Source organism: Thamnophis elegans, chromosome 4, assembly GCF_009769535.1.
Source record: "Thamnophis elegans isolate rThaEle1 chromosome 4, rThaEle1.pri, whole genome shotgun sequence".
Classification (NCBI taxonomy): domain Eukaryota; kingdom Metazoa; phylum Chordata; class Lepidosauria; order Squamata; family Colubridae; genus Thamnophis; species Thamnophis elegans.
Window position 1 is genome coordinate 124,790,589 of NC_045544.1, and position 22,765 is coordinate 124,813,353.

At 44.3% G+C, this 22,765-nt stretch overlaps 1 long non-coding RNA gene across 2 annotated transcripts; it reads left to right on the forward strand.

Annotated features, from left to right (window-relative positions):
* The first annotated feature begins 587 nt into the window (after positions 1–587).
* LOC116507109 lies at positions 588–21,381 on the forward strand. 2 transcript variants are annotated; one of them, XR_004255155.1, is made up of 9 exons: positions 588–634; positions 3,676–3,710; positions 7,656–7,694; positions 8,691–8,721; positions 12,770–12,813; positions 15,257–15,310; positions 16,953–17,021; positions 18,315–18,372; positions 20,713–21,381. It is a non-coding gene; the product is annotated as an uncharacterized LOC116507109 (long non-coding RNA). The 2 variants fall into 2 exon arrangements; XR_004255154.1 differs by having other exon boundaries at positions 20,961–21,381.
* The last annotated feature ends 1,384 nt before the right edge of the window (positions 21,382–22,765 follow it).

Genomic DNA, 22,765 nt, shown 5'->3' on the forward strand with positions numbered 1-22,765 from the left:
CAGCTGTCTCCCGCCGCCCGTCCACACATCATCAAGATGAAGAGCGAGAGGAGGAATTCTGGGAGTTGAAGTCCACAAGGTCTTAAAGCTGTCAAGTTTGAACACCCCTGGTGGGAGGTTCTAAAGGGTTAGGGTGCAAGGGTCTTGTAACTTGACAGCTTTAAGACTTGAACGCTTCAAATGCCAGAGTTTCTGAGCCAACATTTTGGTTGCTAAGCAAGAGCATTGTTAGTGAGTTTCACCACATTTTACAAGTTGGCCACACCCCCCAGTCACATGGCTGGCAAGCCACTCCCACCCGTCACACAGACGGCAAGCCACTCCCACCTGGTCAAATGGCCAGCAAGCCACTCCCACAAAGCAGGCCACACCTACAGAAGTGGTTCTAAAAAAAATTGAAACCCACCACTGACCAAGACCGATACTGTACTGAAGTAAGCAATATTAAAACTGTACTTAAGTGAACCAAACTTTTTGGATTATAATTTCCCCCATTTCTCTTATAGCAGAAGCTGAACAGTTGGAATTTGAAATCTGCTTCCTCTAAAACTATTTACAAACATATTTCTTTTCCTCAGGTTCCATGTCAAAACAGTCACAAATGAAAAAAGACATACCATACACTAAATCAAAGGTACCTTGCGCAATGGCCATGGAATATTTGGTGCCCTCAAATTTACAGAAGCCAAATATTCTGCAGTTCATCCAATATAATTGCAGGGTCCAAATTTGGGGAGAAGGGCTTGATTATTTGGGGAGGTGAGGGCCTGCCTTCTTGGTTAAACATTCAGAGTAGTTAGCAAATAATAATAATTCTCAGTGAGAGCAGAATCAAGAAAACTGAATTGGAAAAAAATAATAAAGCATTGAAATCAAAGTAGACAGATTATGGAAAAGATTTTACAAAGTCACTGCTATAGTTATGGGCTGCCCTAAGGGGGAAAAACACACGATCTGTTACATAATAATATTTGGCTATAACAACTGTGAATTTGCAAAAAATTTAAAACATCATCCTTGCTGGGCCTATGTTATGTTTTAAGATGTTATCATGGATAATTGCTAAGGTTGCTGGCTGGACCTTGATTTCCAAGCGTATCAATCAAATATGTGATTCATTTGTTTCTTTTTTGTACTGTGTTAGACAGAGAGAAATAAAATGCCAAAACAGAGGTAGGGTATTTTTAGCAGCTGGGCTACATTTTCCTTTTTTGATGTTGGAGCAACCAAAGACTGAAAATTCCAACCCTCACTGGATGCAAATGCGATCCAATAGAACCAGAAAGAATGTGCTCTAGAGGTGGGTTCCGACTAATAACTCGGCCTGCCACAGCCCCGAACCAGTTCTATTGTCGTCGGCGCCATCTTTATTTTTGGTTCTGCGCATGCGCAGAAAATCTTCATTACAAAAGTTAAGGTTTTCTTTCCTTTTCTAATGTTCTGCGCATGCGCAGACCTTTTTAGCTGCAAATGCATATGTGCGCAGAGCGCGCTTTTGGCACATGCAAAAAAGTTTGTGTGCCGAACCGGCAATGATGCCAGTAGCAACCCACTCCTGATGTGCTCCTTCTCTTGACTGGGTCATCCATAAGAGTGTTCAATGTATTCCCTTTTTGACTCTGATCTGAACCCAGATTGAAAGAGATTTTGAACAACTGCTTCATTCAGGATCCTCTAAAACTGCCATTCTATCACCCCCAAATAGTAGGATCAAGGGATGGTTCTTTACCTCATGATAAGTCTCTAGTGTCAGCGTTCCAAGTATCATGTAGAATTAAATCAGAGTCCAAGGCAAAACGATCCTCAAAGTTCCAATTTAATAAAGCAGACATCTTAGCACATCTGTGTTAATCCCAATTCTGGAAATGACATCAGCATACCACCCAGTTAAAAGTTCATGATCTTGTCCCCACACCACAATCCATCACATGATCCAATCTTCTTCTTCCCACGCTGGTATCCACATTCAGCTGCTTCCGGTCAGGTGTACTAGTGCAGTGGTCCCCAACCCCCGGTCCGCGGACCGGTGCCGGGCCGTGGAGTACCTGGCACCGGGCCGCGCAGCGGCCGGGGGCCATGATCGCTGCAGCGGCCGGGGGCCATATTTGCAACTTTGTAGTCCTCATGAACGCGCCCTTTCTCTGGCCCCCCCCCCGCCCCAGATGTGCGGGGCTGGGGGGGCGAGGGGAGGCCCGATCTCCCCCCCGCCCTCTTGCTCTGCTCGCCCCGGGAGGGAGGGGGCGGCGGCGGCGGCCTCGGCCCGAACTTGGGATGCTGCTGGCGGAGGCTGCCTGGGAGACGAAACTTTGTCCGCGGACTCACCCCGGCCCGCCTGCCCCGTGGAATGACGAGGGGGGGGGGGGCAGGAGGGGGGCGGCGGCACTGCATTTTCCTCCCAAGGAGAAACTAAGGTTGCGGGGGGGAGGGGGCGCAGCGCGGCCGTTTCGGGGGAACTTGGGGAGCTTCGCCGTTCCGAGAGGCGCTTCGCGCGCAGCCCCACCCAGGTGGGAGATGTTTTCCTCCGCCGAGGCGGGGAGGGGGGGCTTTACGTAAGACTCGCGGCGCAGCTCTGCCCCCCCTCCTGGAGTGTCACCTGCCTCCCGCCCCTCCCCCCCGCCGCTCCGCCGAAGCGCTTTTGTGTCAGGCCGGCGGGGCTCTCGGGGGCCCTTCGGCCGCAGCCCGCCTTCTCCCCCTCTTCCCTTCATGGAGCGCGGCGCGGAGGCCCACCCCCTCGGAAGCAGCCGGCCTCCGCCGCGCCAGCCGCCCGCCCGCCCGAAGTAGGACACAGGGCCATCTTTTTCCCCCGCCGAACTGCAGCGAGGAAAAAGGGCTGCCCGAGCGAGCGGATCGCGGGGGGTCGGTTCCCCCTCCCTTCCCCCGGCGGCCGAGGAGGAGGAGGCGGGGCGGCCTCGCGGGCTGTCAGCCTTGGCGTGAAGGAAGCCCCCCCCCCTGCGGAACGCGCGCCCAGGATGGCCGCCTTCCCACCCGCCGGTCCGGAAGGGCCGAGGGAGGCTCGTCTGACTGGTCCGCGGCGATAAAAAGGTTGGGGACCACTGTACTAGTGCACCTGACAAAAGACGACCTTGGCTTCTAGAAAAGAATGATAACAATACATTCCACAATCTTACTCCCGTATATTCCCCCCTCCCATCAACAATACTAATGAAAAAGCATAATGAAATAAGAGAAAGTGTGGCAGGCCAAATTCTAAAAGGAATATAATTGCAGGCCTGACATCTAGATTTGTGATGGCGAACCCATGGCACACATGCCACAGGTGGCATGCAGAGCCCTCTCTGGGGGGAATGCGAGCCGTCACCCCAGCTCTGTTCCACTGCACATGCACCTCCTGCTGGCCAGCTGTTTTTTGGGTCTCTGCTGCGCATGCACAGCAGCAGGCCGCAAGCGGGAGATACGTGCATATGCATGGGGGTGGGGTGAGTATGGGGGGGTCACGTGTGCATGCTCGAGGCATGTGCATGGGGGGTGGTCGCGGTGGGGGTCACACATGCATGCGCAGGGGAAGGTCACACATTGCATTATGGTGCATGTGCGCGATGTCGCATGTGTTGACAAAAATGTTGGCCATCACTGCTCTAGATGGCAGATCTTGCCTGTTGCTTTTTAAAAAAGCAACAGTGATGGTTTCATTTCTAATTCTATCCTTCTTTTTAGCAAAAGCAGAAACGTTTCCAGCTTTAATGACCTTGGTAAGTATAGTTCTGACCATTTCTTGATTAAGGGAGCTGTGGTGGGGAAGTGGTTAGAAAGCAATACTGGTCAAGAGTATGAATATTCATAGACTGGAATAAATCAGCAATGAATAGGCATAGCAACAGCCAATGAGGGCTGTTTTTTGGAAACAGAAACTTAAGCTTGGAGTCTGAGGGTGACTTAGCTGAGAATTGAAACTGAAACTAGTCTGCTGCTCTGAGAAGTAAACTAGTTTAAGGCTGTGTGTCTGCTCTGAACTTTGAACTGTAACTCCTCTCTGCTGTACTGCTGCCTGTGTTTGCTTGTAACTATTACTACGTTAGAGAAAACCTATATTGGTATTGTACATTTATTCATCTGTTATTATGCATATGAAGAAGTTAATGAATCCAGCTGAATCAGTTATCTGTGTGTGCATGCTGGATTTGATTTTTCTGTAACAAACTCTGACAGTACTGCAAGCTAATTCACTGCTCACTGCCAGCAGTTCAATCCTGACCAGCTCAGGGTTGACTCAGCCCTCCATCCTTCTGAAGTGAGGTAAAATGAGGACCCAGATTGTTGTGGGGTGATACGTTGACTCTGTAAACCACTTAGGGAGCTCAACCAATCTCATTGTACATATGTTGTGCACCGACAAATAAATAATTCTATTCTAAACCACTTAGAGAGAGCTGTAAAGCACTATGAAGTGGTCTTAAGTGCTATTGCTATTGCTAAGTCCAAAAGGTTGGATCAGGTCTGCATTCTTACTCTATTTTGTACGAAAGACATCTATTTTACAAAAGACAAAACTGAAACTGCTTGGATATCATAGATGGAAGAAGCAGTAGGAGCAAGCATCATGCCATCATCACACATGATGCATATTACATAATTGGCATCATATGCATAATATCATAATGCACCTGATTGTGATTTTTTTCCTCCAGATGCTTGACTTTGGACTTTGGAGCTATCTAAGTCTCACTGCTTCTCCTATTATTGTTCATTTTGCCCTATCTTACATCTGTGTTGTCATTTTTTTCTACATTTCTCTTTTCCTCTGGGCACTCCAACAAAGCACTTATTTTTTTTGTAAAAAAACTTATTTCTTCTTTCCATTTATGACTTGTAAGCCATTCTGATGAACAAAGATCAAAGGTAGCAGGGTATGGTTAAAAAATTAAGGTTGTGGCTGAGATGGTGAAATTGACGTTCTAACTGGATTTAATTTAGTGCATGAATTCTGAAGCAAACAATTTTTGCAACATGCTAGCTTCCCCTAATTATATATTTATACATACATACAGCTGCCAAGTGTCTAATGGATTGCGGTAGAGTATAAATAATACACACATACACCCACATACAAACCCATTTATACGCACGGAAATGTTGAAAATCAGATAGAAAAAAAGGCCAAATAGGATCAAGCAGCACCAATTATAGTTTGAAGATCCCAGATTTGGGGTCCCATCTTTATTTTGTTCCAGGAGAGAAGGAACTTTTCCATCACTCACATATAAAGCAGATCTTCCATTGCCACTATTTTTATTATCAAAGAAGAAATCACTATCAGAAGTAGCTTCCTAGGAAAATTGCCTTTGCACATGTGGTGGACTGGGTGCCCAGGAGGGAGGGGCCAAGAGACAGAGAAGTTTAGATACTCTGATTGGGAGAAAGAAGTTAAAATATCTCCGCCCTAGAAATTCTCATAGGGCATCTATAATGATGCAAGTAGTTGTTTTAGTTTGGCAAGATTTCTCTCCGTAGGTGAGGAAACTGCTCAGAAGTAATTCTATGAGCTATGATGGCACAGTGGTTAGAAAGCAGTACTAACAGACTAATTCTGCTGCCTGCCAACAATTCCCCCAGTTTGAATCTCACTGGCTCAAGGTTGATTCAGCCTTCCATCTTTCTTTTCTTCCTCATTGTTTAGTCTATAGCAATAGCAATAGCAATAGCAGTTAGACTTATATAGCGCTTCATAGGGCTTTCAGCCCTCTCTAAGCGGTTTACAGAGTCAGCATATCACCCCCACAGTCTGGGTCCTCATTTCACCCACCTCGGAAGGATGGAAGTCTGAGTCAACCTTGAGCCGGTGAGATTAGAACCGCTGAACTGCAGATAACAGTCAGCTGAAGTGGCCTGCAGTACTGCACCCTAACCACTGCGCCACCTCGGTCTCTAATCAGCATCTTCTTATTACAAAATTCAGGGATCTAATACGATCTAATATTTTGGCTATGAGATTGTGGGTAAATGGTGGGATCTATGGAGTAAGACTATTAAACTCACGATATCTACAGCGTTTAAAGAAAATATATACAGGATGGTTTATAGATGGCACTTTCCCCCAACGAGGTTAGCCAAAATGTTTCCTGGGTTATCCCCACTGTGTTGGAAATGTGGAAGAAGGGATGGCACATTCTACCATGTCTGGTGGTCCTGTATTGAGGCCACGAAATAGCAATAGCAATAGCAGTTAGACTTATATACCGCTTCATAGGGCTTTCAGCCCTCTCTAAGCGGTTTACAGAGTCAGCATATTGCCCCCACAGTCTGGGTCCTCATTTCACCCACCTCGGAAGGATGGAAGGCTGAGTCAACCTTGAGCCGGTGAGATTAGAACCGCTGAACTGCAGATAACAGTCAGCTGAAGTGGCCTGCAGTACTGCATCCTAACCACTGCGCCACCTTGGTTCTTTCTTGGAGAAAGATTCAAAACTGGCTAAGAGAGGTTACGGGGGCAAGTATGGAATGGAAACCTGAGACTTTTTTACTAAGCATAAAACCAGAGAACATGAGTAAATCTATATGGCATTTGAGCCTACATATAATTGTGGCCACAAGAATAACCTATGCGCAATTTTGGAAATCTACTATCATACCATCGGAAGATGCCATAATTAAAAAGATTTATGAATGTGCAGAAATGGACAGAATGACGGGTTGGCTGAGGGACAAAGGAGAAACGGAACATTATCTTAGCTGGAACCTATGGTATATGTGGGCGACAAAGAGAACAGCGGGGATTTAAAACTGGAAAAGTTAAATAGCAGCCGTTAACAATGGGAACTAACAGCCTTCCATCTTTCTGAAGTCGGTAAACTGAAGACCCAGATTGTTGGGGGCAAGATGCTGTAAACCATTTAGAGAAGGCTGTAAAGCACTATGAAGTGGTATATAAGTCTAAGTGCTATTGCTATTGCTATGTGTTTTTCTTGGTTCATGGAGCCCAGCAGCAATATTTCAAAGATTAAGTAGTAAAGGGTAGGTTTAGGTTTAGGTTTATTGGACTTATATGCCACCCTTCTCCCAAAGGACTCAGGGCGGCGTACAACATAAAAACACATATTACAAAAGTTAAAAGAAAGATTAAATAGAATATCCAAAAAAACCAATAGACATTTACAATGAGATTTAGAAATTAAATTAAAATTAACAATTAAAATTAATAATTTATTTTATTCAGGCCAGGCCGGCTTGCTGGAAAAGCCAACTTTTTATGGCGCGCCGGAAGGACCGGAGGTCGGGAACTATGTGAAGCTCCGGGGGCAGCTCATTCCAAAGGGAAAGTGCTCCCACAGAGAAGGCTCTCCCCCTGGTGGTCCCCAGCCCACACTGCCTGGCCAACGGCACCCTGAGGAGGCCAACTCTGTGGGATCGTACTGGACGTAGAAACTTCTGCTGTAGGTTTACAGAATCAGTTTGTCACTCTAGCAAATAAATTTTGGATTCAGCCTCCATTACATTTTTCATGATGCCATCAGGAATGTGATGAGCTTTCTGGGTTATAAGCTGATGCATGACTTTTTTTTTTTTTTTTTAAGAAAAAAAGAGGGATCATTTGGCCAGCCCCTTTCAGCTGTAGGGAGTGGAGAGGAGAAGGCATTGGGCAGGAGAAAGACTTATCCCCACTCACGGATAATTAATGGTCTCTAGTTGTCATTTTTCAGAAACCTGCAGCAAGTCCAGATTTCAAAACTTCACAACAGGTAAGCGTCCAACTGCAGACCAAACTAAGAATAACTGAGCAGTCAGTTAAATACCATTTCTAGAAATATGTTCTGACATGGGAGCCCAGCAGGAGTGGGCTGCTATGGGTTCGGCCGAGTTTGGGGAGAAGCCGTAGCTAACGTTATGGCCGGTTCATAGAACCTCCAAATCCCACCCCTGGCTCACTTTTTCAGTGCTGTTGTAACTTGGGCACTAAACAAATGCTCATAAGTTGAGAACAACCAATATAAGGAAGCAAATTCCACACTCTCTTGCACTGATGAGGTTACTTAATCAGGTAATGAAACATCTGCAAAAATAAATATATTTACTTACTTATTAAGCAAGTAAACAGCTAAGCTCAGAGAGTAGAAGGATTCCGCAGTTCACCCTTGAACTACAGATATTTTCTACTGATTTCTGCACTGGAAGAAGTTTGGACGATTATAGATTATTTTAAATATAGCTTTCAGTTCCTATATTTTACAGGCTAATGAACTGTTTTAAAAAAATGTCTGGTGCTGAAGTCTCCCTGGCTTGCTTAAATGTTAATCTACTATGGATAGTCCTCAACTTATGACCACAATGGAGTCCAAACTTTCCATTGTTAAGTGAGACACTTGTTCAGTGAGTTTTGCCCCATTTTACGACCTTTATTGCCACAGATGTTACGTGAAACGCTGCAGTTGATAAGTTAGTATCCTGGTTGTTAAGTGAATCTGGCTTTCCCATTGACTCCGCTTGTCAAAAGGTCGCAAAAGGGGATCACATGACCCCGGGATACGGCAACCGTCATGAATATGAACCAATTGCCAAGCATCTGAATTTTGATCCCATGATCCCAGAATGCTGCAAAGGTTGTTACTGTGGAAAACAATCATGTCACATTTTTCAGTGTTGTTTGAACCAGTCACTAAATGAACTGTTGTAAACTTTTACACCACAAGCAACTTTTCTACCTGATCTGGGTATTAATCCACACATTGTCTTTTCAGAGATTGAAACAGAGGACGACTCTACTTACGTGTAAGTTTTCTGTCAATATAATCTTTGGGGTCTTCAGTTGGAATCGTTATCATTTTAAGCATAAAGATAAATTTATTTTTACTGGTGACCACAGTACCATTGTGTAATCCTCCCTTCCAAAGGGCGTGGCCCATCTTTATAGAGTCCTCTGTTTAAAGAATTAACAAGCTTCTGGATTAAAAGGGCTTGCTAAGTCTTTAACAAGCTTGAAGTTAAGGTCCGGTGTGAAATCCTCCAGGTTTGGCCCGGTTCAGCCGAATCGGTAGGGACGATTGTTCCTGGTTCTGCGAACCGGTAGTAAAAAAAAGCTTCTGATGATTGCATGGCTTAGCTGTGAGCTGCGTGATCGTCAAAAGGTCTTTTTCCCCACTTTTTAAAGCATTGTTTTCCTGCCTTTTTGCCCGAATATAGCAAAAATGCTTTGAAAAGTTAAAAAAAATTGGCTACGCCCACCCAGTCACATGACACCCTCTCACCCTCTCATATTCATAATCCATTTTACAGCATATCTCTGTTTCTAATTTCAGCCACATTATTCTCTTTCCACATTTTTTTATCTTAAACTTATTTTCTTCTTAGTGCATAAACAATATCACTAATTGCTCTTAATTTCCAATATCTTACAATAACATCAGCTCCATCGCTAAACATGTTTCTCATATTCCCCATCCCACTCTTCAACATTTCATCTTCGTCTCTTAATTTAAATTATCTTCCAAGTTGAACCAAATTGCCATTTCACATTTCATCTGTTGGTCTGTTTTGCTCTAAGCAACATACATCATCAAAATCGTGTTTTTTTACATAAAGAACATTTAACTTGATTAATTATCCACAATTAATAATGTTGGTATAATTCCCTTACATCTTAATTAACTATCCCCCATTAATAATATTAATACAATTCCCTTTAATCTACTAATATGTGCCTTATTTAGCCAAACATCATGTGTGTGTGTGTGTGTGTGTTTGTGTGTGTGAGTGAGTGTGAGTGTTTCAGCTTCACCTTCCAGAATCCATTAATTCAATTTGGCACCAGGTTGAAGGAAGGCTGTGCAAAACCTCCCTTCCAAGCCAAGAGAACAATTTGATTACAGTACAAATGATGCAAAGAGGCAGTGGGTGCCTCTTTGCTGGATGTTTTGGAATAGAATAGAATAGAATTCGTTATTGGCCAAGTGTTATTGGACACACAAGGAATTTGTCTTTGGTGCAGATGCTCTCAGTGTACATAAAGAAAAATCAAATAGAATACATTCATCAAGAATCATACGATACAACACTGAGTGATAGTCATAATGTCAGGGTTCCAAATAGCATCCAAAATTAAATCAGAGTCCAAGGCAAAGTATTGCTCAAAGTTCCAATTTATTAAGAGAGCCATGTTGGCACAACTGGGAAAACCCGAATCTGAAAGCTTCCAGATTTTCCCCACCCAGTTGATCTTGCCCCCACACTCACAAGTCTATCACATGGTCCAATCTTCCACTGCCATGCTGGCAGTTCCACCCATCCAATTCCGGTCATGTGCAGAGATGGTGAGACAAAGGATGACCTTGGCTTTCTAGAAGGAATTTTGCTTTGGCTACATAGCATCTAACTCCATACAATCCCCCGTCCCATTTTCCCACAATAGAAAAAGGCATAGTAGAATAATAGAAAGTGTGGCAGGCCAAAGATCCAAGAGAAATATGACTGCAGACCTTACACATAGGTTACTAATAAGCAATCAAATTATACTAGGAAACAAATAAAACAATATAAATTTTAAAGATACAAACCACAAGGTTATAGTCATAAGTGGAAAGAGATAGGTACTGGGAAAGAGATAGGTACTAGGAAGGAAGCGAATAATAATAATAGTAATACAGTCTTAGTAGATAATTTGACAATGTTATGGGAATTAGTTGTTAAGCAGAGTGATGGCATTTGGGGAAAAACTGTTGTTCTGTCTAGTTGTTCTGGCATGTAGTGCCCTATAGCGTCATTTTGAGGGTAGAAGTTGAAACAATTTATGCCCAGGAATTGAGGGGTCTGTAGATATTTTACCCAGCCCTCTTTTTTGACTTGTGCAGTATATAAGTTCTGAATGGAAGGCAAGTTGGTAGCCATTGTTTTTTCTGCAGTTCTAATTATCCGTTGAAGTCTCTGTCTGTCTTGTTTGGTTGCAGAGCCAAACCAGATAGTTACAGAGATGCAGATGACAGACTCAATAATAATAATAAAAAGCAGAGGTTAGATGATCGCCTGCCTGAGATGCTCTGATTAATTCGATGACACCTTCCAACTTGATGATTCTATGGAGCACCACAATCTGGAGAGAACATGCAGAAAATTTTTTTTTCGGCAATAGCACCTGTATCCTGACGTCTTGCTTTGGCTCCTGTTGTGTAGCTATTGGGTTGCTAGTCAAAGCTCTTTTAAAAGTGGCTTCTCGGCTTTCAAATTAGATTGATTTTCTTACCTTAGTTCAGCCTTCTGTCATCTGCTGTTCTTTGAATATGTTGCAGCTGTAAATTCCAGAGTTTCCAACTGTTTGCAGTGATGGCTGGGCAGCTTGAAAGCTTCAGTTGCAATGTATCCAGGAGAGGGCAGGTGGTGTGATTTATAATTTCCCTTTGCACATTTTTTTTTATTTTGCAGGTTACAGCATGCTTGGGTATGAATGGAGGTCTAAGAGTTATTTACCCTTGATGGGGGAAGCCCCAGGTAGAATCCCCCCTCAGATTTGATAGCTCAGGCTGAGTGATTTTTGTTCAGCATTTTATCTTAGAGCATTTTGTAGACTTGTTGAGAAACTGGTTTTGAGCTGGGACTCTTTGAACAAGGATACCATATATGTCGCCGCAAGGGACGCAGTGGCTCAGTGGCTAGGACACTGAGCTTGTTGATTAGAAGGTCGGCGATTCGAATCCCTAGTGCCGCGTAATCAGGGGTGGGATCCTGCCAGGTCTAACCTCTTCCATAGAAGAGGTTCCACAAATCTACCGTGCTGTTTAGAACCAGTTCTAGCTCCCTCCCCCCGCCCGTCCGCACCACGCTGCCCCGCCCGCTGCTCACTGATTGGCTGGCTCACCAATCACCCTGCCCACCTCTAAGAGTCCTATCTAAACCTTAAAGTCTTAAAGCTGTCAAGTTTGAACACCCCTGGTGTTTTTTTTTTCTAAAGGGTTAAGAGTGCAAGGGTCTTGTAACTTGACAGCTTTAAGACTTGCACACTTCAGTGCCAGAGTTCCTGAGCCAACATGACTGGAGGAGGAATTCTGGAAGTTGAAATCCACAAGTCTTAAATCTGTCAAGTTTGAACACCCCTGGGGTATTTTTCTAAAGGGTTAGGGGTGCAAGGGTCTTGTAACTTGACAGCTTTAAGACTTGCGTGCTTCAAATGCCAGAGTTTCTGAGCCAACACTTGGTTGCTAAGTAAGAGTGTTAAGTGAGTTTCACCACATTTTACAAGTCGGCCATGCCTACCCAGCCACATGACTGCCAAGCCACTCCCACTCAGTCACATGGCTGGTAAGCAACTCCCACTTGGTCACATAGCCAGCATGCCACTCCCACAAAGCAGGCCACACCTACAGAAGAGGTTCAAAAAAATTTGAAACCCACCACTGCGCGTAATGGAGTGAGCTCCCGTTACTTGTCCCAGCTTCTGCCAACCTAGCAGTTTGAAAGCATACAAAAATGCAAGTAGAAAAATAGGAACCACCTTTGGTGGGAAGGTAACAGTGTTCTGTGCGCCCTCGACGTTTAGTCATGCCGGCCACAGGACCACGGAGACGTCTTCAGACAGCACTGGCTCTTTGGCTTTGAAAGGGAGAGGAGCAACCTCCCTAGAGTCGGGAACGACTAGCACATATGTGCGAGGAGAACCTTTATCTTTACCGCATATGTGAAAAAGAGCAAATTATTTATAATTCTGTTTGTGGCTTGGGTGACTCTGAATCAGGATGGGAAATCAACCGCAGGCTGATTTTTCACAGGCAATATTTCATTGATATTCCATTTTTTTTCCCAACCCTCTCCTTTCATCCCTTTTCCATTCTAGTGAACCGATCTCTTCACATCATTACCACAATTGGCAACCAAGTGGTAAGTGAACAAGAGTTTATACAGTTTCAGTTTATTAGAATAAACTTACAGATAAAACAGGAAGGGGGAACATATAAAAATTAAAAGGAACAGAACATTAAAATTCCACAACATTCATATAGCTTAGAATGGGGCTGGATAAATCAACAGCCCCAGGCCTGCCGGAACAGCCAGGTCTTAATCGCTTTGCGGAAGGCCGGAAGAGTAGTAAGGGTCCGGATCTGCACAGGAAGATCGTTCCATAGGGCCGGAGCCGCTACAGAGAAGGCCCTCCCCCGGGGAGTCGCCAGCCGACATTGACCAGCAGATGGAATCCGGAGGAGGCCTAGTCTGTGTGATCTTATAGGTCTCTGGGAGGTAAATGGCAGGAGGCGGTTTTAAGGAGACCGGTTAAGTAACCCATAATCTATAATCCATTAATTTCTAAGGGTTTTTTGGTGCTCTCTGGGCTTGGTTCCTTTCTTGCAGATGTTTTATTATCCAAACTAATGACATCATCCCAAACTAGGATAAGGTTACTTAGTTTGGGTAATGAAACATCCGCAAGAAACAAACAAGCTGAGAGTACCAAGGATCCTTGTGCTACAAATATTCTCCTTTATTGGTACTACTAATTTCTGTGTAGCAATCACACCAAGTTATTTTAAATTTTTGTTAACCGAATCTGGCCTAGAGGGCACAGATAGTGTACAACTATTCATTTAGCAACTGTTCAGAGTTACGGCAGTGCTGAACAAAGGTCTGCAGTATCCCTGTGGTCACATGGTCAAAAATGTGGGCATTTGGCCACTTATACTGTTTCAACTCCCCCGCCTCTCTCCTCCCCAATCTATGCTTTTCTGCCTACTGCCTGCTATGGCTCCTGCTACCCTAACTGACCACTTGTCATCCTTTTGCTCTTTCTGCTGACCAAATATAGCCAGCTTGACCCTTTGCAAGGCAGCTGCTGACCCCATGAAGTTTTCTTCACCAGGTCACACTAGCCGGTTTCCTTATGAAATTTGGGGAAGGTAGCCGGCAGCTGCCTGGCAAAGGGCCAAGGTGTGGGTGTTTGGTCTGCAGCAGGAGCAAAAAGTGGGAGAAAAATGGTGAAGGTCAGCAGAGGTGGCAAAGGACAGGGGCCTCAGAGTGCAGGATGGACTGGGCTGAGGAGGTGGAGGCAGCTTTGCGCCATACAGACAGAGTGCCTGAAGTATCCTGGGGCATTGTGGTTTTGTACTAAAACGTGTGGCATTGCACCAGGGATGGGATTCAGTCAGTTCGGATCGGTTCAGGTGAACCGGAGGCTAATTTTGCATTTGGTTTACCGAACTGGTAGTTGGAAGGACTGGCGGGCCCTGCCCACCCTGCCCCACTCCTCCCAGGAGTCTCCACGTGGCCCATTCATCATGCCAAGTAAGTGCAGGGCCTGTGTTGAGGCTCTGGGAGGGCGAAAAATGGGCCTTCTGGAAGTTCCGGAAGGCTCGAAACTGGTGTTTCTGACCTCTGGAGGGCCTTTCGAGCCTGGGGGCAGACGTTTTTGCCTTCCCGGAGGCTCAAAGAAAGCCTCCAGATCCTTGGGAGGGCAAAAAACAGGCCTCACGGAAGTTCTAGAGATGCAGAAATGGGTCTGTTTTCAGCCTCCAGAGGGCTTTCAGAGCCTGGGGGAAGCGTTTTTTGCCCTCCCAGAGGCTCAAAGAAAGCCTCCGGAGGCTGGGGAGGGTGAAAATGCACCACCATCCCGCCATGGTGCAGACAGCTGAGTAGGCTGCGCCCCCCATGGCCATACCCACCCAGCAAAAAGGGAGAGAACCAGTTGCTAAAAGTTTTCAATACCATCCCTGCATTATGCCATGCTGCTAGGACTTCCTGGGGCCCTGTGGCTTCCCTTTGTCTGGTGCCAAGAAAGAATAGTGTTGAGGTGCCCTTTCTCTTTCTAATACTCCCTTTTTTCCTTCCATGACTTTTTCTCATTTGAAAGACATCTAACATCTTTCTCCGCTGTATAACACTTCCCTTTCTCCTCTCCTCTTTGACATCGCCTTCCTTCCTCTCTGAAGATGCAAACGATGGGTTGCCTCTCAAGGAGCATGTTCATACAAAGATCACCATGAGTTGCACATAGTGGGTAAAACCACGATTGTTCTCCTTAGTTGCATTTGGAGAATTATCTGTATAATAGCAGTAGCACTTAGATTTATATACCGCTTCACAGTTCTTTACACCCCTCTCTAAGTGGTTTACAGGATCAGCATATTGCCCCAAGCAATCTGGGACATTTTACTGACCTTGGAAGGATGGAAGGCCGAGTCAACCTTGAGCTGGTGAGAATCAAACTGCCAAATTGCTAGCAGTCGGCAGAAGTAGCCTGCAATACTGCTTTCTAACCACCACCCCACTAAGTGCAGTGGTTCTTTATTACTTTGATGCTTTTTTTTCAAGCTCAGCTTTCCCCCTCTTTTAGATGATGATTCCCACGGATACCAAAATGTGATTGAGGCAATCAAAAGCAATAAACGTAAGTTCTTTGGAGAATGTTCTTTTCTTGTATCAATCCAAATAGTTATCTGCCCCATTCAATTGCATACTGCTGTTGCCCAATAAGACTATAAACTCGGTATAAGACAATCTACTCTAATGTCATGTGAATGCAGTCTCACATTCCAGTCACACAGGGGTGGGATTCAGCCAATTTGGACCAGTTCGTGCCAATCAGATGCTAATTTTATATCTAGTTCACCAAACCGGGAGTTGCAAGGACTGGCTGGCCCCACCCACCCCGCCCCACCTCTCCCAGAAGTCTCCATGTGGCCCGTTTTGGATGCCAGGTAAGTGCAGAGCCCGCATGGAGGTTATAGGAGAGCAAAAAATGGGCCTCCTGGAAGTCCGGAAACAGGCCCGTTTCCAGCCTCCGAAGGACAAAGACACCCACCCACCCCCTGTGGTGCAGGAGGCTGAGTTGGCCACGCCCACCCAGCAACTGGGCAGAGAACCGGTTGCTAAAAATTTTCAATCCCACCCCTGCAGTCATATACCTTAAAACTTGCTCTACAGCAGGGATCCCCAAACTTGGCAACTTTAAGACTTGTGGACTTCAACTCCCCAGAATTCTCTAGCCAGCATAGCATAGCTGGCTGGAGAATTCTTCAGAGTTGAAGTCCACAAGTCTTAAAGTTGCCAAGTTTGAAGACCTCTGCTCTAGAGGACTGGGAGACTGTTTCTTCTTCTGGTTTCTATTACAGAAAGCACTTTCCAAAGAAGATGTGTATGATAATCTGCCTCAAAACTAAACATCCCAAAAGGTGCTATTAAAAAAAAAAAAAACAGCTGGACTTTCTTCATTTTCCCCCCCTTTGATAAAGTTTGCTTCTCCTCCGATAAGCTTCTTCGGTTCAGAAGAACTGAAGAAGCTTCTTGGATGAGAAGTGAAACGATTTCAAAGGGAAAAAAACGGAGGCAGTCCAGTTCCCTTTTAGAAAAAAAAATGCACCTTTGGCAAAAACCAGGACACGGATAATAGAGACTCTCCACAGATATTCAATATTAAGCATTTTTCACCTGGCCCAAGGCACTCTGCTCCACTTATGCACCGCGTGAAGTCCTAAGGTCACCTGCAGCAGTGGGGAAGATGTCAAAAACAAGAACAATAATAATAGCAATAGCATTTAGACTTATATACTGCTTCACAGTGCCTTACAGCCCTCTCTACTGCGCTCCCAACAATCTGGGTCCTCATTTTACCCACCTCGGAAGGATGGAAGGCTGAGTCAACTTTGAGCCTGATGAAATTCAAACTGCAAAATTTCAGGCAGCTGGCACGCAGCAGAATAATCTGTAGTACTGCATTCTAACCACCACACCACCGCGGCCAGAGGTGGTATTCTACTGGTTTGGACCGGTTCACCCAAACCAGTAGTGGAAATTTCAGGTGGCCACGCCCATCCACTACCCGGCTCAACGGCATCCCATTTAGGCCCCCTTTTCACCAAAAGTGCATGCGTAGAAGTCTGTGCACATGTGCAAAGGGCTTTGCGCATGCTCACATTTGCAAGCCAGTAGGGAAGGTAAGGGAGTACCACCCTTAACCTAATCAAGTGAGATTAAAAATTTCAGAAATAATAATCAGCTGTTTACATTTCCTTGTCTCTTTTTTCCTCTAGTTGTGGCAGATGAAGACATCTATGAGAACAAGATAGCAATTCAGATATGGAAGCAGGGACAGACATTAGGTAAACTCAGCCCTGGAAATTCAAAAGCAGGATGTCAAGGTTCCAAATAGCATCCAAAATTAAATCAGAGTCCGAGGCAAAGAATTCCTCAAAGTTCCAATTTATTAAGAGAGTCATGTTGGCACATCTGAGAAAACCCGAATCTGAAAGCTTCCCAGTTTCCCACACCCAATGGAAAGTTCAAGATCTTGTCTCCCAAACCCACAAGTCCATCACATGGTCCAATCTTCCATTGCCATGCTGGCAGTTCCACCCATCCATTTCCAGTCAGGTACAGAGGTGCAGAAACAAAGGATGACCTTGGCTTTCTAGAAAGAATTTTGTTATGGCTACATAGCTTCGAATTCCGTACAATGCCCCCTCCCATTTTCCCACAATAGAAAATGCATAGTAGAATAATAGAAAGTGTAGCAGGTCAAAGATAATTTAAAAAAGATGGCTGCAGGCCTGACACAGGGTTGTTGAATGACTGAAAAAGCATCTATTACAGTGGTTCTCAACCATTTCTCCACCATGGACCCACTTTAAGTACCTTTTATGGCCACAGACCATGGCCAGGGATGCCCAACTTAAATTATAGTATTTATTTAAGCCTTCCCTGAACCTCTGTGATGACATTGTGCCCCTGCAGGGATCTGCAGACCACACGTTAAGAACTAATCTATTACACATACTTAAACTGACGCTAATAATTGCTATCAGTGATTTTGGCTAGTGCAAGGCTGTGCTCTATGACAGAGGAAAGGCTGGAATATAGGAGAATAGGAGCTGAATTCAATATGATCTGAAAGATTTAGGATTATGGGCACTATTACATAGCAGGTGCTGTCAAGATTAGTTGACATGTTATAGGAGAAAATAATAACCAAATCCCCAAATCCAAGGTGTTTATAATATTGTGCATAGTCTTGCATTGGCCTATAACCAGAGGTGGTATTCAGCCGATTCGGACTGGTTTGCCTGAACCGATAGCGGAAATCGAGGGTGGGCCTGCCTACTCGCTCCGGCTCAATGTTATTCTATTTAGACATGTTTTTGTGGCCAGGCGCATGCATGGTAGATGTGCATGCGAGCAAAGCATATGCGCAGGCCAGCCGCATGTGCAAAGCGAGTGGGCGCACACAGGGTGAACCGGTGGTAACAAAATGTGAAACCCACCGCTGCTCACAACCAATAATGGCAGCAGAGTGATAAAATGTGAGTTGCCTTCTAGTTTTCACTTGGATGTTTCAGTACTGCTATCAAGCTTCTTGTTCTGTTCTGCTTATGCATAATTATTTTCTCTCTCTCCAGAAAGCGACAGTAGTAGTGAAGAAGAATCTATTTACATCAATACAGAACAATATAGCAGGTAATTATGCAGACAAGCCGTGCTCTCCTGCGCTGAGAATGATACAGTATGTGTGCAGACATTGTCAACGTGAATCCCTAGTTGTTATGTCTTCTTGTAAGAGATAAAAAAATAATTCTAATTAATTTAATGAGAACGTATGTTTTTAGAAAGTCTCAAGTTTCAAAATCTGGCATGTTCTATTTAAGGAATCCTAAATGTAGTTTCCATCTAAAACAAAGCAAGTTGTTTCTTTTTCAAGCTCTAATCCCTGTTTCTCAACCTTGGCAATTTTCAGATGTGTGGACTTCAACTCTCAGAATTCCCGAGCCAACATGGAATTCTGGGGAATTCTGGGAGTTAAAGTTGCCAAGGTTGAGAAACACTGATCTAGTTCACAGGTGTCAAACTCGATTGTGCCATGTGATGTATCATGACATTTTTTTACCTTTGCAGAACCAGGGTGGGCGTGGCCTGCACTTGATACATGCAGCCCACGGGCCGCCAGTTTGACAGGCCTGCTATAGTTGAATGATGACATTGGTGAATATTGTTTATAGAAAACTAGGTTACCAGAAATCAAAGAGGTTTTTTTAAAGCCAGTCAAGATTTTGATATATCAGAGCATGCAATGGAACTAAAGGGATTCAGTGATAGAAGTGAGTATAGATAGTCCTTGATTTATGACTAGTCACTCAGCAACTGTTCAAAGTTACAACAGATTCCCCCAAAAGGTATTTATGACCTGGTTCCGAAGTTTCAAAAATGGCTGCCTACCCCTGCAGTCATGTAACTGTATTTGGGACACTTGTCAATCAGCCTATTTGTAGAATCCTGCGGTCACATGAATGCAATTTACATGCTTTTTGCAAAAAAACCTGGCATTTACTTCTGGTTCTCAGCGTATTGTCCCCAACAATATGGGCATTCATTGTACCAAACTCAGAGGGATGAAAGGCTGAGTCAACTTCGAGCCGGGCAGAATCAAACTGCTGGCAATGGGCAGAGTTAGTCTGCAATACTGCATTCGAACCACTGCGCCACCACGGCTCATATAAAACTATCTAGCCACAAGAAAAAATTATAAATTGGGTAACTGATGACCTGCTTTATGACCATCATAATTTATGGTTGTAATTGCCAGAATTCAGTTATGGTCATAGACTGAGGACTATCTGTATAAGGCAAGATTGTAGTCACACTGCCATTCAGCAGTCGTGATTAAGTACAGGAGATCCGGTAGTATCTTTTCAGCCCAACACATTTGTTAGTTGACAGGGTACTACCAGATTCTTCCTTGTGTGCATGTAACACAGATGTTTGTGTGGGTAAGATTATCACTCCCGCTGCCAAGCAAAACCAAGCATTTAATAGTGAGTGCCATACCATGTGCATGAATCATAGAAGTGGCAAGAAAATAGGGGCAGTCAGGCATAACACAGGTTATGTAGACAGTAAACACAGGGTCAATCAAAATGGACTCAAATGTCTATACACCAATGCACAGAGTATGAGGAATAAACAGGACAAATTAGAAATTCAAGTAAAAGAGGGCAGATATGATATTGTTGCCATTACAGAAACTCGGTGAATGGTGAAAAGAGTAAGGTTCTACATTTAGGCAAGAAAAATGAAATGCACGGGTACAGTATAGGTGGTACCTTGCTCAACAGTAGTAACTGTGAAAGGGATCTTGGAGTCCTAGTGGACAACTATTTAAATATGAGCCAGCAGTGTGCAGCAGCTGCCAAAAAAGCCAACACAGTTCTAGGCTGCATAAACAGAGGGATAGAATCAAGAGCACGTGAAGTATTAATACCATTTTATAATGCCTTGGTAAGGCCACACTTGGAATACTGCATTCAGTTTTGGTCGCCACGATATAGTAAAGACTCTAGAAGACTCTAGAAAGAGTACAGAGAAGAGCAATAAAGATGATTAGGGGACTGGAAACTAAAACATATGAAGAAAGGTTGCAGGAACTGGGGATGTCGAGTTTAATAGAAAGAAGGACTAGAGGAGACATGATAGCAGTCTTCCAATATCTCAGGGGTTGTCACAAAGAAGAGGGAGTCAAACTATTCTCCAAGGCACCTGAGGGCAGGACAAGAAGCAATGGGTAGAAACTAATCAAGGAGAGAAGCAACTTAGAACTGAGGAATTTCCTGACAGAACAATTAACCACCTTGCCTCCAGAAGTTGTGAATGCCCCAACACTGGAAGTCTTTAAGAAGATGTTGGATAGCCATTTGTCTGAAACGGTATAGGGTTTCCTGCCTAGGCAGGAGGTTGGACTGGAAGACCTCCAAGGTCCCTTCGAACTCTGCTATTGTATTGTATGGTATTGTGTTTTGGTTTCAGGCGGTAACATGGCTTCCCTCTAAAACCATCGAATGCTGGGGTGTCAAAGTCGTGTCGTCACGGTGGTGTCACGTGACATCGGGACTCCCCCCCCTTTGCTAAACCGAGTGAGGGCGGGGTCAGCACGTGACACATCTGGCCTGTGGGCTGCAAGTTTGACACCGCTGATCTAATGTGACTTCCAATTGCATTAAAAATACATTTAAACCTCATCCTGAGAATGAAGAGTTGCATTTTCATTTTTCCAGTTCTCAAAGGAGCAATGCCCATTTGTGAGAAATTGGTATCCTAAATCTACTTCTTTTCTAATGGATTAACCTGGGATCCAGGCAGTAACTTTCCACCTGTGATTGAAATCTTCAAGGGCCTAAATCCAAGAGGAATGAAAGCATCCCAACGCCAACATACCAGAAGACGGGATACCAACACTGAACTAGTTTACAGGATTGTTATACCTTGTTCTTTCAACATCTTCCTGGCCATACTTTCAGCGTCTGTTATTTCTGACTCACTTTCCAGACCTTAACAAAATTTATCACAATGTCCCAGATAGTGAATCTTGCTAGTGAATATTTATGAGGCATGTATGGACTTTAGGATAATTTTTAGAAATCTGCAGAAACGACAAGCCGCCACATCATTAAATAAATAAAATGTTAACAAAATAGAGTAAGTCTGTGTTTTCATTCCTATATTTGTTTTGGGATAGACACTCACAGCATCACATTACTGTCCCATGACTGATTATATTATTATAGTTGGATGTGCCAGATATTTAAACTGGATTCGGCATTTGTGTCCACCTATCGAGTCATTCCCCAAGGACCTGGGACAGGCAAATGTTCTTTAATAGTATTAAAGGTATCGTCACAGTTATTCTAAGTAAAGCTGCTTTTTGAAATTGACTGGTTTTGTTCCTGTTCATGTACAAGTTCAAGTAGTGCTCCCGATCAGTGGTGGGATTCAAACTTTCTTACTACTGGTTCTGTGGGCATGGCTTGGTGGGTGTGGTGTGGCTTGGTGGGTGTGTTTTCAAAGACAACTGGAACTGTGGAAGGAATATCCTTCTGGGTTCAGTTCCAAGTGGGGGGAAACACTGGATTCATGGAAGTTGCTTGGAAAGATGGCTTAACGGTGGACAGGCCTTGAAGATGTTGAGTGAAGAAAAAAATGGGGAGAGATGCTGAGTGTGCCTGAGCTTTATACCCTCTGGACTTTTGAATTTGAGCTTGTATTCTGATTGGTTGTCAGACTCCCATGGGGCCATGCAGGAGCAACTCTGTAGGCTGTCCTGAGTCACAAGCTTGGTTGAGCCTTGCTGGATGATGTCATCTTCCAAGGGCCCATGTGATGAGATGGGTAGAGGGCTAATCCTATCATGTCCTGAGGGCCACGTCTTAACCCCATCATCCTAGAGCTGAAGGGGATAGGGAAGGGAGCTGCAGGAAGCTGCTTTGTCTTTAAAACATGTTTCTCCTTTTCTCATCCAGGAAAACATAGTCTTCTGACTTTTTAAATGTTTCCTAAAATATTTCATTTTGCTAGGAGAGGGGTGGGTGCTAACTTCCTACAGAATCATGTAGGCACAGAGACAATGATTGCATGGAGATAGAATAAGCAACAGCTGGACTGCACTAGAAGCTTATAGTTCTGATTATTTATACCATCCACTCCTAAAATAAAATGGGTACTTTTTCACAGAAAGCGAAGGGGCAAATGTTACTCAAATCCCATTAAACAGAAGCAACACCACCCTGAAGATGCAGGGGAAAAAATGCCTTAAGTCAGTGCACATCAGGATTTTACAATGTTTTGATGCCACTGAGTACATCTCAACTTTTGAACGCATATTACAGGCCCAGTCACAAAATGGCTTGCTAGGATGGGCACAGCGAACTGCAACACAACCAATAGATAAACTATGATCTCCGACTCTCTCTCTCTTACAGACACAGAGGCAATGGCTTCTAGAGCAGTGTTTCTCAACCTTGGTGACTTTAAGTCCTATGGACTTCAACTCCCAGAATCCCCCAGCCAGCTGTTGAGAAACACT